The sequence below is a fragment of the Bos indicus genome, chromosome 29 (genome assembly GCF_029378745.1).
Source record: "Bos indicus isolate NIAB-ARS_2022 breed Sahiwal x Tharparkar chromosome 29, NIAB-ARS_B.indTharparkar_mat_pri_1.0, whole genome shotgun sequence".
Taxonomy (NCBI): Eukaryota; Metazoa; Chordata; class Mammalia; order Artiodactyla; family Bovidae; genus Bos; species Bos indicus.
The window spans coordinates 10,404,995-10,423,206 of NC_091788.1; the positions used below are offsets into that span (position 1 = coordinate 10,404,995).

Sequence of the window (18,212 nt, forward strand, 5' to 3'; positions counted from 1 at the left end):
ACTCCTTGGAAGGAAAGTTATGACCAACCTAGATAGCATATTCAAAAGCAGAGACATTACTTTGCCAACAAAGGTTCGTCTAGTCAAGTCTATGGTTTTTCCTGTGGTCATGTATGGATGTGAGAGTTGGACTGTGAAGAAGGCTGAGCGCCGAAGAATTGATGCTTTTGAAGTGTGGTGTTGGAGAAGACTCTTGAGAGTCCCTTGGACTGCAAGGAGATCCAACCAGTCCATTCTGAAGGAGATCAGCCCTGGGATTTCTTTGGAAGGAATGATGCTAAAGCTGAAACTCCAGTACTTTGGCCACCTCATGTGAAGAGTTAACTCATTGGAAAAGACTCTGATGCTGGGAGGGATTGGGGGCAAGAGAAGAAGGGGACGACAGAGGACGAGATGGCTGGATGGCATCACTGACTCGATGGATGTGAGTCTGAGTGAACTCCAGGAGTTGGTGATGGACAGGGAGGCCTGCGATTCATGGGGTCACAAAGAGTCGGACACGACTGAGTGACTGATCTGATCTGATGTATGTGTGAAGGTAAGAGGTATATGGGAAATTTCTATATCTTTCCTTCACACCCCAAACTGGTGTCACTGAGTAATACCTTTTCTAATGTGGCTCCATCAGTGGAGTTAGCATGGTCATTAGAGTTAGATCCATCTGGGCTTGCATTGTGATTTCATCATTTATACTGTATGAGCTGCTGCTGCTGCTAAGTCGCTTCAGTCGTGTCTGACTCTGTGCAACCCCATAGATGGCAGCCCACCAGGCTCTGCTGTCCCTGGGATTCTCCAGGCAAGAACACTGGAGTGGGTTGCCATTTCCTTCTCCAATGCATGAAAGTTAAGTCACTCAGTCGTGTCCAACTCTTAGCAACCCCATGGACTGCAGCCCACCAGGCTCCTCTGTCCATGGGATTTTCCAGGCAAGAGTACTGGAGTGGAGTGCCATTGCCTTCTCCACTGTATGAGCTAGTTCAGTTTTTTAAGCCTTATGAGACTGTAAAATGTGAAAAATTCTATTCTGTCTTACAGAGTTGGAGGATTAGATAAGATGCTTATAAAGTGCTCAGAACATTTATCTCATCAATAATATTTACTAAATAAATGGAAACTATTATTATAATTGTTTTTAACCAATTTTATGAGAATTTCAAAGCAGTGTATCTTTATCATAATAAGAATTAATTTTTTAAGACTCTGAGCAACATTTTGCAATCTAAAAGTAAAATGTGACTACTTTTCTTTAGAAATCTATAACAAAAAAATCTATAAACAATTTCCTTCAAAGTTAACATTCAATGACCTACTATTTCCTGTGTTAATTAATAGAGTGTATTTTGGATTTGATGTGTTAACATGAGGGGATGGATTGTGCATTTTGTGGAGGCATGTTAATTGTCAGACTAGAATTGCCTAGTGGAGTTAAATGATCTTTAAATGTTCTCAAACATTTTGTCTTTAATGTGTTTCACTTTAAAGTAGCTCTAAACACTATACTATTTTTCAAACAGATGAATTAAGAAGTATGATACTTTGTAAGGTAAATTTTTTTCTTTTACTCAAGGGGTAAGGAATTCTTCTAAAAAGTCACAAGTTATATTGTAAGAAATGGTACATGTGTACTGTTCTGATGCTCAGTCATGTTTGACTCTTTGCAACATTGGACTGTAGCCTGCCAGGCTCCTCTGTCCATGGGATTCTCCTGGCAAGAATAGTGGAGTGAGTTGCCGCTTCTTCCTCCAGGGGGTCTTCCCAACCCAAGGAATGAACCTGAGTCTCTTGCTTTGGCAGTAGATTCTTTACTACTGGTGCCACCTGGGAAGCCCACATGGGTTTGGGCAAATTGTGTATTATCTCTGAGCCCCTTCATGTAGAGTGGGTGCAGTGCTCCCATTACATACAATCTTTCAAGATACTGAATTTCTCAGTAACATGGTGTTTAAGACATACCAAGTACAGAGTTTGTTGGGGAAATTTGTACAGGTTATCCATCATTGTTTTGTCCACATTTATTCCCTGGATTCCTGGTGTTTTATCTGTTCTTTTGCTTTGCTTATTCTGTTTTTGCTTTAATGTTTGAAATTCTGCCTTACAGTCCATTTTATTTTCTCATAAATATATTATTCTTTATATTATATTATTGTATTTATATTATATTCTTTTTATAGCCTTTGAATTTCCTTCTCAGTCTGCATTTCTGTGAATTTTCACTATATACTTTATTTATTTTCTTTATTGTGATATTTTATCTTCAGTAAATTCATTTTAAAATTTTTATTTCATTGATTTTTACACTTTAATACTTCTAGGTTAAGTCTGATTTGTTGCCTCTCTTTACTTTCTCTTCATCTTATTTAAAAATTTTCACTTTAGGAAAACACTCATGTCTAGATCTTATTTTATCTTGCCTACATTATTTTTGCTTCATTCTAGTTCATTGTTTTTTCTCAACATTGATTTTATATAATGTTTAATTTACCTTCTCTTTTTATGTTTTATTTTACTCTGAAGTTTATTTGTTAAGTGCTCTAAAGCATGGGTTTAGGATGGTGGAAAAGAGGAACTGTGTACAAAGAAGGGGGGTGATCAGGGGCTGTCTTCCTTTTGGTGGTTTCTGTTGTTTCCCCTGGCTCTCTCTTATAGATATTTCATCACTTTAAAGAAGGGATTTTAAAAAGCACCACTGCAGGTGACTCATCAGATTCCAGGTGTCTCAGCAGATACAGGGGTTTAGTTTCCTCAGGGCAGGGCTTATTCTTTCTGTGCAGAAGACACACTTGATTTATTGTAGCAGTGCCTCTTTCCGACATCCCACATACTCTAGACCTCTACTGGGCATTGAATGTTATGAAATACCAGCTGTTTGACAGATGTAGCCATTAGATTTTGAGGAAACTGTGCCAATGGCATACCCTAATCCAGAAGGAGATGGTAGGCAGGGAGTGATTTTCTGGAAAAGATCTCTGGTCTGACCTTCATGAGAAAGCTGATAGAAAGAGGTACAGTAGCCACCCATTTCAGGCATCTGACTTTGACCATACACAAGCATACCTCTTGGAGAAGGAAATGGCAACCCACTCCAGTGTTCTTGCCTGGAGAATCCCAGGGACGGGGGAGCCTGGCGGGCTGCCGTCTATAGGGTCGCACAGAGTTGGACACGACTGAAGCGACTTAGCAAGCAAGCAAGCAAGCATACCTCTAAACCATGACTAGGAAGATGCTGCCCCTCTTTGCAACAGCTGCATGTGACAGATTCATTGATGAATTCCGCATTGCCAAATCTAATACATAGGTTTTGGTCCTCATCTATCTTGCACTTATAAAAACATTTGCCAGGTTGACAACTTCCTGTTTCCCCAGTTTCTTCTCTTGATTTTCAATATAATGAAATTTCCTGGATTTTCTCCAGCCTCACAGAGTTCTTCTTAGTTTCCTGGGCAGATTCCCACTCTTCTATTCTCTTTTCAAATATGAATGATCCTTGAGTCTTAGCGCTCTCTTCTCTCTACTCTTTTCCCAACTGATTGGATGTGTTTTCATAAGTTGAGATTCTATCTATAGTCAGACAACTCAGATTTTATTTGTACCAAACCTCTTAGTTGAAGTCGCTCATTATCAAGAATTTTTTGAGCACTTCTTATGTACATGAAGATCAGGTATTATTTTAGGCGAGGAAACAACATACATAGAAAATTTTTGGTAGAATTACATTTTTAGTGGTAAAATGGGCAATAAAATAAGTAAAATATATGAAAGGTCAGATGGTGATAAGGGCTTTAAAGAATAAAGCAGGGAAGAGGGACAGTGTGCCAGGTTGAGAGGAGCATTGCAATTTAATATAGGATGGTTTGGCAAAGTCTCACCTTTGAAAAAGTGACTTTTGAGCAAGACCTACAAGAGAGGAGGCAGTGAACAAGTGAGTGTCTGAGAAGAATATTCCAATCAAAGAGAATAGCAAATGCAAAAGCCTTACAGTTGCTATGTGTAGCTAATGAGTTTGGATCTGAAAATTGGCTCAAGTCTGAGAACTGAGAAGAGAGTTTGGCTTTTTATTGGAGAAACCACCTTCAGCCTCCTGCTTCTCTGTTGTTGCTTTTTGTGATTATGTATGATACGAAGATCATGGCATCTGGTCCCACCACTTCATGGGAAATAGATGGGGAAACAGTGGAAACAGTGTCAGACTTTATTTTTTGGGGCTCCAAAATCACTGCAGATGGTGACTGCAGCCATGAAATTAAAAGACGCTTACTCCTTGGAAGGAAAGTTATGACCAACCTAGATAGCATATTCAAAAGCAGAGACATTACCTTGCCAACAAAGGTTCATCTAGTCAAGGCTATGGTTTTTCCTGTGGTCATGTATGGATGTGAGAGTTGGACTGTGAAGAAGGCTGAGCACCGAAGAATTGATGCTTTTGAAGTGTGGTGTTGGAGAAGACTCTTGAGAGTCCTTGGACTGCAAGGAGATCCAACCAGTGCATTCTGAAGGAGATCAGCCCTGGGATTTCTTTGGAAGGAATGATGCTAAAGCTGAAACTCCAGTACTTTGGCCACCTCATGTGAAGAGTTGACTCATTGGAAAAGACTCTGATGCTGGGAGGGATTGGGGGCAGGACGTGAAGGGGACGACAGAGGATGAGATGGCTGGATGGCATCACTGACTCGATGGACATGAGTCTGGGTGAACTCCGGGAGTTGGTGATGGACAGGGAGGCCTGGCGTGCTGCGGTTCATGGGCTCGCAGAGTCGGACACGACTGAGCGACTGATCTGATCTGATCTGATGATAGGCAGCATTCTTACTGGCACCCCCTCCTTTTTGCCTTTGTGGACACCATGCTCTATTAACCACCTCCAAACCTCCTGTGTGTCCAGCCCCTTGGCTGTTCCTCTGACAGTGTCACTCATTACAGTAATTGCTGCCTCCTGCCTTCTGGCAGTTACATGCTGCCACTTTGCCAACTCTGTGACCATCTAGCCTTTCATTATTCCAGCCCTGCGAAGAACCACTACTGAATTTCTTAGTGATGCTGATGCCCCTCTTACTAGTTCCTTGCTGACGGCCTCACTGAATGATGTGTTCTGTGGGCCTTTGTGTGGAACATAGTCCAGAATTCACTGGCCTTTTAAAATATGTATGTTCCAGTATGCTCACTTTCCTTAACCTCTTTGTGCCTGCTTCTGCTTTCTTTCAGGGAAGCACAGGCATTTCTGTTTTACTGAAAGTTATTATTGTTTTTCCCAAGCTTCTCAGTGCCAATGAAAGTTTGCCCCCATTCCTGCAGTTACTGGTTACATTATTAAAGCTAATGTCAGTGTCTCCAAGACAAAGAATTCTTATCTACTGTAACATTCTAGCCTCCTTATCAAGTACTCTCAAAATCTAATTCCAGATGTACTTCCTTGGTTCCTGCTAGAGTATGCCAGCTAGTTCTTATGATTCTTTACATATATTCTTTCCTCCTTTACCAGGCTCAGGACGTCATTAATTGGGCTTACTGCTAGTTACTGCTCTGCCAGCGAGAAGAGGTTGGGGCAGCTCTTGGGGGAGGGGCATCTGTTTCTTTATGGAAGAGAAGCGTTATCCATATCCTCCTGGTAACAATTTAGTCATGTGGCTGCATCTAACTCCAAAAGAAGCTTGGTAATGGAATCTGTGTCCTGATGAAGCAGAGGTAATAGGTTTGGTGTGCATGTAGTTGATTTCTGCCAAAATGTCTCTACAAATTAAAAGGGCACATTATCTTGTAAAGAAATGAATCTTTTCCAGTTCTTGATATGTTGCATTTTAGGCAAAGAGTAATTCCACTGGTTTAATTTTTTTCTTGTGTAGCAGTGGCTGCAAATGTTTGGTCAAGCCTACTTCCCACCAGTGCTCCCTACCAGCCCTGTTTACTGGATTTCAGTATTTTTTTCCATTTTATATTTTTAGATTATGTTTCATATGTTTTAATTAGGTTTCATCACATACTTTTGTGATTCTAAAAGATTTTCTATACTGGTAAGTTTTAAATTGGGATAAAAATTTTTCCATTGTAAAACAGTTTGAGTTAATAGGTGAATGATGTAGAAGCACTGAATATTCGTCAATATTGTATAATGGGGGATATGTTCTTGAAAGGTTGATTCTCAAATTACACTTAACCATTGGCAGATACTTAAAAATTGGAGATTTGATATAATAGCAGATTGGTAGTAGGAATGTAAAGAGCTAGAAGAGGTTATAGCCTTGAGTTGTCCTAGTAATGATTCACATACAAAAGAACAGCTTGATGAAAGATGAAACAAAAAAAAAAATCATTAGTATGAACATATCCTCTCAAAATGCAGTAAGGCATAATTTAGCAGGTAACAAGCCTCATCTCTTATTAGAAATCACTTTAGAAAAAATTCCCTCATTTACAGAACTCTGCTTATTATTCTAATCATTTGACATTTAAATATGGTTTGCATCATCAGTGTGATTTTTTATGAAGGGGAACAATATTTTAATTTTAATTTCACACGTGAAGAAACAGAGGTGTATTGACTGTGTAGCACGTACATCTGGAATGGCAATTTAATGGATTGCCTCTGACTTAGGCTTAATGTTTCCATGTATCATAGATAAAATTTAATCACAGACTACTAAAGTTGGAAGTGATCTTAAAGAGGGGCTCTCTATTATAACTGAGGAAAATGAGACTCAGACTAAATAACTTGATTATTACACACCTTGTTCCCCCATTTACCACATAGATATGTTTTATGTCCTATGTAATAAGTACTATATTCCAGTTATTGTGCTAAATTCTGAATGAATAACTGAATTTTACCCTCAATGGACATGTGGTTTGAGATTGATGGAGGAGATTGATATCTTTTTTTTTTTTAATTAATTTTATTCTATTCTCAAACTTTACATAATTGTATTAGTTCTGCCAGACATCAAAATGAATCCACCACAGGTATACATGTGTTCCCCATCCTGAACCCCCCTCCCTCCTCCCTCCCCACACCATCCCTCTGGGTCGTCCCAGTGCACCAGCCCCAAGCATCCAGTATCGTGCATTGAACCTGGACTGGCATCTCGTTTCATACATGATATTTTACATGTTTCAATGCCATTCTCCCAAATCTTCCCACCCTCTCCCTCTCCCACAGAGTCCATAAGACTGTTCTATACGTCAGTGTCTCTTTTGCTGTCTCGTATACAGGGTTATCGTTACCATCTTTCTAAATTCCATATATATGCGTTAGTATACTGTATTGGTGTTTTTCCTTCTGGCTTATTTCACTCTGTATAATAGGCTCCAGTTTCATCCACCTCATTAGAACTGATTCAAATGTATTCTTTTTAATGGCTGAGTAATACTCCATTGTGTATATGTACCATAGCTTTCTTATCCGTTCATCTGCTGATGGACATCTAGGTTGCTTCCGTGTCCTGGCTATTATAAACAGTGCTGCGATGAACATTGGGGTACACGTGTCTCTTTCCCTTCTGGTTTCCTCAGTGTGTATGCCCAGCAGTGGGATTGCTGGATCATAAGGCAGTTCTATTTCCAGTTTTTTAAGGAATCTCCACACTGTTCTCCATAGTGGCTGTACTAGTTTGCATTCCCACCAACAGTGTAAGAGGGTTCCCTTTTCTCCACACCCTCTCCAGCATTTATTATTTGTAGACTTTTGGATGGCAGCCATTCTGATTGGTGTGAAATGGTACCTCATAGTGGTTTTGATTTGCATTTCTCTGATAATGAGTGGTGTTGAGCATCTTTTCATGTGTTTGTTAGCCATCTGTATGTCTTCTTTGGAGAAATGTCTATTTAGATCTTTGGCCCATTTTTTTTTTTTTGATTTTTTTTTTTTCTAGGAGATTGACATCTTAAGGAATATTAAGAGAATAGTTGATCAAGACTTGGTGATGGATCTTAAGCAGGGGAATTTTCTAATCCAATTTGTATTTTATAAAGATTATACTTGTTGTAATAAGGAGATTTTTTCCCTCCTGCTTTTCTCTATTCAGAACATTTCAGTTTTTTTTTCTCCTTATGGGAAGTCTTTCCTGGTACATCAGTTTATATTATTTGCTGCTATTGTATGATGTCATTTCTCTGTACTTTGCCTAATATCTTACTCTGAAAGAAAACCCTTGATTTCCCTTTTGTTAACTCTCACATCTTCTTTTTAACTTCGTCATCCCAGTTAATGGTACCACCATACACTCAGGTTTCTCATGTTAACTGCTGACAGATCAACTTAAATTCCTCATTCTCCTCACACATCCAATCTATTATCAAGTCTCACTGACTGTGCCTTTAAATATACCTTGCATATATTTATACTTCTTGCATATTCTTGCTACTACTCTAGTCCAAGCCACCATTATCTCTTGCTTGGATTGCTTTTGTGGTTGCGTTACTGGTCTGTCTAATTATGCATTTGCTCCTGGAATCGATTTTTTCACAGTAGCCTGAGGTCTCCTTTAAAAATGTAAATTGGATCATTTTATTTTCTTGGCTTAAACTTTCCATGGCCTTCCATTGCATTTAGGGTAAAATTTCAAGACTTTACCATGTTCTGCAAAGCTCTACCTGATAATTCACTACCAAGCTTTCTGACTTCATCACCAGTTCTTCCTTTCTTGTTCAGTGTGCTTCAGCTTGTCCCTATCTGAGGTTTTTTACACTGGTTCTTCTCCTGCATAGGATATTCTGTCTCTGGATCTTTTCAAGGATGATTCCTTATCATTTTGATCTTAATTCAAATCAGAAAGCCTTCAACTTCTCAGACTATTTAGACTTCCTGACTTTTCCATTCATTCTTTGTCATCAGTTCAGTTTAGTCGTTCAGTCATGTCCCATTTTCTTAAAGAATTTTCCACAGTTTGTTATGATCTACACAGTCAAAGGCTTTGGTGTAGTCAATAAAGCAGAAGTAGATATCTTTCTGGAAGTCTCTTGCTTTTTCAGTGATCCAAACGGATGTTGGCAATTTGATATCTGGCTCCTCTGCCTTTTCTAAATCCAGCTTGAACATCTGGAAGTTCACGATTCACATACTGGTGACACCTGGCTTGGAGAATTTTGAACATTACTTTGCTAGCGTGTAAGATGAGTGCAATTGTGCAGTAGTTTGAACATTCTTTGGCATTGCCCTTCTTTGAGATTGGAATGAAAACTGACTGTTTCCAGTACTGTGGCTGCTGCTGAGTTTTCCAGATTTGCTGGCATATTGAGTGCAGCATTTTAATAACATCATCTTTCAGGATTTGAAATAGCTCAACTGGAATTCCATCACCTCCAATAGATTTATTTGTGTGATGCTTCCTAAGGCCCACTTGACTTCACATTCCAGGATGGTATCGTTATCTGGGTCATGAAGATCTTTTTTGCATAGTTCTTCTGTGTATAATTGCCACCTCTTCTTAATATCTTCAGCTTCTCTTAAGTCCATAATTTTTCTGTCCTTTATTGTGCCCATCTTTGCCTGAAAAGGTCCCTTGGTATCTCTAATTTTCTTTTTTTAAAAAATTAATTAATTTATTTTAATTGGAGGCTAATTACTTTACAGTATTCTAGTGGTTTTTGCCATACATTGATATGAATCAGCCATGGGTGTACATGTGTCCCCCATCCTGAACCCCCCTCTCACCTCCCTCCCAATCCCATCCCTCAGGGTCATCCCAGTGTACCAGCCCTGAGCACCCAGTCTCATGCATCAAACCTGGACTGGAGATCTATTTCACATATGGTAATGTACATGTTTAAATGCTATTCTCTCAAATCATCCCACCCTCACCTTCTCCCACAGAGTCCAAAAGTCTGTTCTTTACATCTGTGTCTCTTTTGCTGTCTCGATTATAGGGTCATTGTTACCATCTTTCTAAATTCTATGCTGCTGCTGCTAAGTCGCTTCAGTCGTGTCCGACTCTCTGTGACCCCATAGACGGCAGCCCACCAGGCTCCCCCGTCCCTGGGACTCTCCAGGCAAGAACACTGGAGTGGGTTGCCATTTCCTTCTCCAATGCATGAAAGTGAAAAGTGAAAGTGAAGTCACTTAGTCGTGTCCAACCCTCAGCGACCCCATGGACTGCAGCCTTCCAAGCTCCTCCGTCCATGGGATTTTCCAGGCAAGGGTACTGGAGTGGGGTGCCATTGCCTTCTCCATCTAAATTCCATATATATTAGTTAATATACTGTATTGGTGTTTTTCTTTCTTACTTACTTCACTCTGTGTAATAGGTTCCAGTTTCATCCACCTCATTAGAACTGATTCAAATGCATTCTCTTTAATACCACAGCTTTCTTATCCATTCATCTGGTGATGGACATCTAGGTTACTTCCATGTCCTAGCTATTGTAAACAGTGCTGCAATGAACATTGGGGTACACATATCTCTTTCAATTCTGGTTTCCTCGGTATGTATGCCCAGCAGTGGGATTGCTCGGTTTTATCAGAGTTCTATTTCCAGTTTTCTAAAGAATTTCCACACTGTTCTCCCTAGTGGCTGTACTAGTTTGCATTCCCACCAACCCTCTCCAGCATTTATTGTTTGTAGACTTTTTGATAGCAGCCATTCTGACCGGCATGGAGAAAGAAATGGCAACCCACTCCAGTATTCTTGCCTGAAGAATCTCAGGGACAGAGGAGCCTGGTGGGCTGCTGTCTATGGGGTCACACAGAATCGGACACGACTAAAGAGACGTAGCAGCAGCAGCAGCATTCTGACTGGTGCAAGATGGTACCTCATTATAGTTTTGATTTGCATTTCTCTGATAGTGAGTGGTGTTGAGCATTTTTTCATGTGTTTGTTAGCCATCTGTATATCTTCTTTGGAGAAATGTCTGTTTAGTTCTTTGGCCCACTTTTTGACAGTGTCATTTATTTTTCTGGAATTGAGCTGCAGGAGCTGCTTGTATATTTTTGAGATTAACTCTTTGTCAGTTGCTTCGTTTGCTATTATTTTCTCCCATTCTGAAGGCTGTCTTTTCACCTTGCTTATATTTTCCTTCATCGTGCAAAAGCTTTTAAGTTTAATTAGGTCCCATTTGTTTATTTTTGGTTTTATTTCCATTACTCTGGGAGGTGAGTCATAGAGATTCCTGCTGTGATTTATGTCAGAAAGTGTTTTGCCTACCTTTTCCTCTAGGAGTTTTATAGTTTCTCGTCTTACATTTAGATCTTTAATCCATTTTGAGTTTATTTTTGTGTATGGTGTTAGAAACTGTTCTAGTTTCATTCTTTTACAAGTGGTTGACCAGTTTCCCCAGCACCACTTGTTAAAGAGATTGTCTTTTCTCCATTGTATATTCTTGCCTCCTTTGTCAAAGATAAGGTGTCCATAGTTTTGTGGATTTATCTCTGGGCTTTCTATTTTGTTCCATTGATCTATATTTCTGTCTTTGTGCCAGTACCATATCGTCTTGATGACTGTGGCTTTGTAGTAGAGCCTGAAGTCAGGCAGGTTGATTCCTCCAGTTCCATTTTCTTTCTCAAGACTGCTTTGGCTATTCTAGGTTTTTTGTATTTCCATACAAATTGTGAAATTATTTGCTGTCAGATCAGATCAGATCAGTCACTCAGTTGTGTCCGACTCTTTGCAACCCCATGAATCGCAGCACACCAGGCCTCCCTGTCCATCACCAACTCCCGGAGTTCACTCAGACTCACGTTCATCAAGTCAGTGATGCCATCCAGCCATCTCATCCTCTGTCGTCCCCTTCTCCTCTTGCCCCCAATCCCTCCCAGCATCAGAGTCTTTTCCAATGAGTCAACTCTTCGCATGAGGTGGCCAAAGTACTGGAGTTCAGCTTTAGTATCATTACTTCCAAAGAAATCCCAGGGCTGATCTCATTCAGAATGGACTGGTTGGATCTCCTTGCAGTCCAAGGGACTCTCAAGAGTCTTCTCCAACACCACACTTCAAAAGCATCAATTCTTCGGCGCTCAGCCTTCTTCACAGTCCAACTCTCACATCCATACATGACCACAGGAAAAACCATAGCCTTGACCAGATGGACCTTTGTTGGCAAAGTAATGTCTCTGCTTTTGAATATGCTGTCTAGGTTGGTCATAACTTTCCTTCCAAGGAATAAGCATCTTTTAATTTCATGGCTGCAGTCACCATCTGCAGTGATTTTGGAGCCCAGAAAAATAAAGTCTGACACTGTTTCCACTGTTTCCGCATCTATTTCCCATGAAATGGTGGGGCCGGATGCCATGATCTTCATTTTCTGAATGTTGAGCTTTATGCCAACTTTTTCTCTCTCCACTTTCACTTTCATCAAGAGGCTTTTGAGTTCCTCTTCACTTTCTGCCATAAAGGTGGTGCCATCTGCATATCTGAGGTTATTGATATTTCTCCTGGCAATCTTGATTCCAGCTTGTGCTTCTTCCAGTCCAGAGTTTCTCATGATGTACTCTGCATATAAGTTAAATAAACAGGGTGACAATATACAGCCTTGACGGACTCCTTTTCCTATTTGGAACCAGTCTGTTGTTCCATGTCCAGTTCTACCTGTTGCTTCCTGACCTGCATACAGATTTCTCAAGAGGCAGGTCAGGTGGTCTGGTATTCCCATCTCTTTCAGAATTTTTCACAGTTTATTGTGATCCACACAGTCAAAGGCTTTGGCATAGTCAATAAAGCAGAAATAGATGTTTTTCTGGAACTCTCTTGCTTTTCCCATGATCCAGCGGATGTTGGCAATTTGATCTCTGGTTCCTCTGTCTTTTCTAAAACCAGCTTGAACATCAGGAAGTTCACGGTTCACATATTGCTGAATCCTGGCTTGGAGAATTTTGAGCATTACTTGACTAGCGTGTGAGATGAGTGCAATTGTGCGGTAGTTTAAGCATTCTTTGGCATTGCCTTTCTTTGGGATTGGAATGAAAACTGACCTTTTCCAGTCCTGTGGCCACTGCTGAGTTTTCCAAATTTGCTGGCATATTGAGTGCAGCACTTTCACAGCATCATCTTTCAGGATTTGGAATAGCTCAACTGGAATTCCATCACCTCCACTAGCTTTGTTCATATTGATGCTTTCTAAGGCCCACTTGACTTCACATTCCAGGATGTCTGGCTCTAGGTCAGTGCTCACACCATCGTGGTCATCTGGGTCGTGAAGATCTTTTTTGTACAGTTCTTCTGTGTATTCTTGCCATCTCTTCTTAATATCTTCTGCTTCTGTTAGGTCCATACCATTTCTGTCCTTTATCGAGCCCATCTTGCATGAAATGTTCCTTTGGTATCTCTGATTTTCTTGAAGAGATCCCTAGTCTTTCCCATTCTGTTGTTTTCCTCTATTTCTTTGCATTGATCGCTGAAGAAGGCTTTCTTATCTCTTCTTGCTATTCTTTGGAACTCTGCATTCAGATGTTTATATCTTTCCTTTTCTCCTTTGCTTTTCACTTCTCTTCTTTTCATGGCTATTTGTAAGGCCTCCCCAGACAGCCATTTTGCTTTTTTGCATTTCTTTTCCATGGGGATGGTCTTGATCCCTGTCTCCTGTACAATGTCATGAACCTCATTCCATAGCTCATCAGGCACTCTATCTATCAGATCTAGGCCCTTAAATCTATTTCTCACTTCCACTGTATAATCATAAGGGATTTGATTTAGGTCATACCTGAATGGCCTAGTGGTTTTCCCTACTTTCTTCAATTTCAGTCTGAATTTGGCAATAAGGAGTTCATGGTCTGAGCCACAGTCAGCTCCTGGTCTTGTTTTTGCTGACTGTATAGAGCTTCTCCATCTTTGGCTGCAAAGAATATAATCAATCTGATTTCTGTGTTGACCATCTGGTGATGTCCATGTATAGAGTCTTCTCTTGTGCTGTTGGAAGAGGGTGTTTGCTCTAGTTCTCTGAAAAATACCGTTGGTAGCTTGATAGGGCTTGCATTGAATCTATAGATTGCTTTGGGTAGTATACTCATTTTCACTATATTCTTCTAATTCATGAACATTTTATATTTCTCTATCTATTTGTATGATCTTTGATTTCTTTCATCAGCGTTTTATAGTTTTCTACATATAGGTCTTTTGTTTCTTTAGGTAGATTTATTCCTAAATATTTTATTCATTTCGTTGCAATGGTGAATGGAATTGTTTCCTTAATTTCTCTTTCTGTTTTTTCCTTATTAGTGTATAGGAATGCAAGGGATTTCTGTTTGTTAATTTTATACCCTGCAACTTTATTATATTCATTGATTAGCTCTAGTAATTTTCTGGTGGTGTCTTTAGGATTTTCTATGTAAAGGATCATGTCATCTGCAAACAGAGTTTTACTTCTTCTATTTCAATCTGGATTCCTTTTATTTATTTTTCTTCTCTGATTGCTGTGGCTAAAACTTCCAAAACTATGTTGAATAATAGTGGTGAGAGTGGGCACCCTTGCCTTGTTCCTGATTTTAGGGGAAATGCTTTCAATTCTTCGCCACTGAGGATAGTTTGCTGTGGGTTTATCATATATGGCTTTTATTATGTTGGGTATGTTCTTTCTATACCTGCTTTCTGGAGAGTTTTTATCATAAATGGATGTTGAATTTTGTCAAAGACTTTCTCTGCATCTTCTTGAGATAATCATATGGCTTTCATTTTTCAATTTGTTAATGTGGTGTATCACATTGATTGATTTGTGGATATTGAAGAATCCTTGCATCCCTTGGATAAAGCCCACTTGGTCATGATGTATGATCTTTTTAATATATTGTTGGATTCTGTTTGCTAGAATTTTGTTGAGGATTTTTGCATCTATGTTCATCAGTGATATTGGCATATAGCTTTTTTTGTGTGTGTGGCATCTTTGTCAGGTTTTGGTATTAGGGTGATTGTTGGGGGCCAGAGTGAGGTACTCTGCCCATGACAAAGGTCATGAGGAAGGAGGCTCGATATACGCAAAGGCGAGATCGAGCCTCAGGAGTCCCCCTGGAACTCCTCGAGCATCTACCCCCATAACCAGAGCCTGCCTACTTTACTACTTTGTGCTCTCACCTACATCTCTGACTTTATGGGGGGCTGTCCCCCACCACCTCTTTCGGAGAAGGAGTTAACCTAGAGCTCCAGTTAATAAAAACTCCTGGGCATGACAAGAGTGTTTTAACCTACAAACTCCTCTGAAGGTTCTCTAGCCTGCCTGACAGGCTTGTCTGGCCACATGTGATTGCTCACAGCCTCCCAACCGTGAGAGGCACGAGATGCTTTAAACCTTCTAAAAACAGGTCCCTTAGAAAAGTTAGAAAACTATTAGTATATGTATAATGGGCTGATTAGAAATTGTATTGGTGAAGGGTTTTTCATTTGTTGAGCCAATGTTTGTTGCTAAGTCTCCACATCCCCTGCCCTTACACACATTAATGAATATATAGAAGAAATAAGTATTAACCTTTGATATTAATCACATTAGACCTTAGGCTAAGTAAATTCTTTCCTTAACTAAAACCCACTACACCGTCACCCTATAGGAATGTAACTTTATTTGGGTGGTGTCTGTTTTAAGAATAATCACCCCTGGAGAAATAAGTGTCCTGGTTGACTGACCGTTGTCACAAGGAGAGGGTCATAAATTGTCAGCAGGCCCCCTGGCCAGAAGATGATGTAACACCCCTAAGACCTCTGTATACATTTGTATGAAGCACCTGACTTTGATAAAAGTCAGGACTGCTGACCCCGCGTGACTTTTGCATAACATCTCAGTGTATAAAAGTAGACCATGGAAAATAAAGAATTGGGGTCAGTTTCTCGAAATACTGGTCTCCCCATGTCTCTCTCTCTTTCACTCTGGCTGAGTCTCCATCTGGAGCACGGAACCCACCATGCTTACTAATTATGCCTGGGCTTCTAAGATCCGACCGGGGAGGCCTCAGTGTCTCCTCTCCTTCGGGAGAACGGAAGGACGCCTGCGGCCTACGTAAGTGGTGCAAACTTCTTGTCTTGAAGTTTTATTGGTCTCCCGTGTAAACCAAGCTACTCAGCCTCTTTTCTCCACTGAATTTTCTTACTGAGCTATCCTTATTCTATTACTCTTTATATCTTTAATTAATATCTAATTGAAGCTATTGTATCCTGACCCTCGCCGACGCCGTCCCCGCTTCGAATACCCTGGATCAGCCGGGGCAGGACCCCGGAAGGTGATGGTGGCCTCATAGAATGAGTTTGGCAGTTTACCTTTCTCTGCACTTTTCTGCAATGGCACCCCACTCCAGCACTCTTCCCTGGAAAATCCCATGGACAGAGGAGCCTGGTGGGCCGCAGTCCATGGGGTCGCTAAGAGTCGGACAAGACTCAGCGACTTCCCTTTCACTTTTCACTTTCATGCATTGGAGAAGGAAATGGCAACCCACTCCAGTGTTCTTGCCTGGAGAATCCCAGGGACGGGGGAGCCTGGTGGGCTGCCGTATATGGGGTCACACAGTGTCGGACATGACTGAAGCGACTTAGCAGCAGCAGCACTTTTCTGAGAGAGTTTAGTAGAATACGTGTTAGCTCTTTTCCAAATTTTTGGTAGAATTCAGCTGTGAAGCTGTCTGGTCCTGGGGTTTTGTTTGCTGGAAGATTTCTGATTACAGTTTTGATTTCCTTGCTTGTGATGGGTCTGTTCAAATTTATTTCTTCCTGGTTGTTTTGCAAAGTTGTACTTTTCTAAGAATTTGTCCATTTCTTCCACGTTATCCATTTTATTGGCATATAGTTGCTGATAGTAGTCTCATATGATCCTTTGTATTTTTGTGTTGTCTGCTGTGATTTCTCCATTTTTATTTCTAATTTTGTTGATTTTATTCTTCTCCCTTTTTTGCTTGATGAGTCCAGATATTGGTTTGTCTATTTTATCTTCTGAAAGAACCAGATTTTAGTTTCGTTGATTTTTGCTATAGTCTCCTTTGTTTGTTTTTTATTTATTTCTGCCCTAATTTTTATGATTTCTTTCCTTCTACTAACCCTGGGTTTCTTCATTTATTCTTTTTCTCATTGCTTTAGGTGTAAAGTTAGGTTACCAATTCGATTTTTCTCTTGTTTCTTCAGGAAGCTTGTGTTGCTGTGAACCTTCCCCTTCACACTGCTTTTACTGAATCCCATATGTTTTGGATTGTTGTGTTTTCATTTTCATTAGTTTCTATGCATATTTTGATTTCTTTTTTGATTTCTTCTGTGATTTATTGATTATTCAGAAGTATGTTGTTTAGCCTCCATATGTTTGTATTTTTAATAGTTTTTTTTTTTTTTCCTGTAGTTGACATCTAATCTTACCGCATTGAGATCAGAAAAGATGCTTGAAATGATTTAAATTTTTTTGAATTTACCAAGGCTAGATTTATGGCCCAGGATGTCATCTCTCCTGGAGAACGTTCCATGTGCACTTGAGAAAAAGGTGAAATTCATTGTTTTGGGGTGAAACATCCTATAGATATCAACTGGGTCTAACTGGTCCATTGCATCATTTAAAATTTGTGTTCCCTTCCTAATTTTCTGTTTAGTTGATCTATCCATAGGTATGGGTAGGGTATTAAAGTCTCCCACTATTATTGTGTTATTGTTAACTTCCCCTTTCATACTCGTTAGCATTTACCTTACATATTGTGGTGTTCCTATGTTGGGTGCATATATATTTATAATTGTTATATCTTCTTCTTGGATTGATCCTTTGATCATTGTGTAGTGTCCTTCTTTGTCTTTTTTCATGGCCTTTGTTTCAATGTCTGTTTTATCTGATATGAGTATTGCTACTCCTGCTTTCTTTTGGTCTCCATTTGCATGAAATATCTTTTTCCAGCCCTTCAATTTCAGTCTCTTTGTGTCCCTTGTTTTGAGGTCGGTCTCTTGTAGACAGCATGTGTAGCAGTCTTGTTTTTGTATCCATTCAGCCAGTCTTTGTCTTTTGGTTGGGACATTTAACCCATTTACATTTAGGGTAATTATTGATAAGTATGATCACCATTTATTTTGTTGTTTTGGGTTTGAGTTTATAAAACTTTTCTGTGTTTCCTGCCTAAAGAATATAATTTAGCATTTGTTGAAGAGCTGGTTTGGTGGTGCTGAATTCTCTCAGCTTTTGCTTGTTCATAAAGCTTTTGATTTCTCCTTCATATTTGAATGAGATCCTTTCTGGGTATAGTAATCTGGGTTGTAGGTTTTTCTCTTTCATCACTTGAAGTATGTCCTGCCATTTCCTTCTGGCCTGAAGAGTTTCTATTGAAAGATCAGCTGTTATCCTTATGGGAATCCCCT

The 18,212-nt window shown here is 39.8% G+C and overlaps 1 protein-coding gene across 4 annotated transcripts in view; it reads left to right on the forward strand.

Annotated features, from left to right (window-relative positions):
• Positions 1 to 18,212, forward strand: part of DLG2 (discs large MAGUK scaffold protein 2) — a 2,332,068-nt gene that overhangs the window by 128,776 nt on the left and 2,185,080 nt on the right. The window lies entirely within an intron of this gene.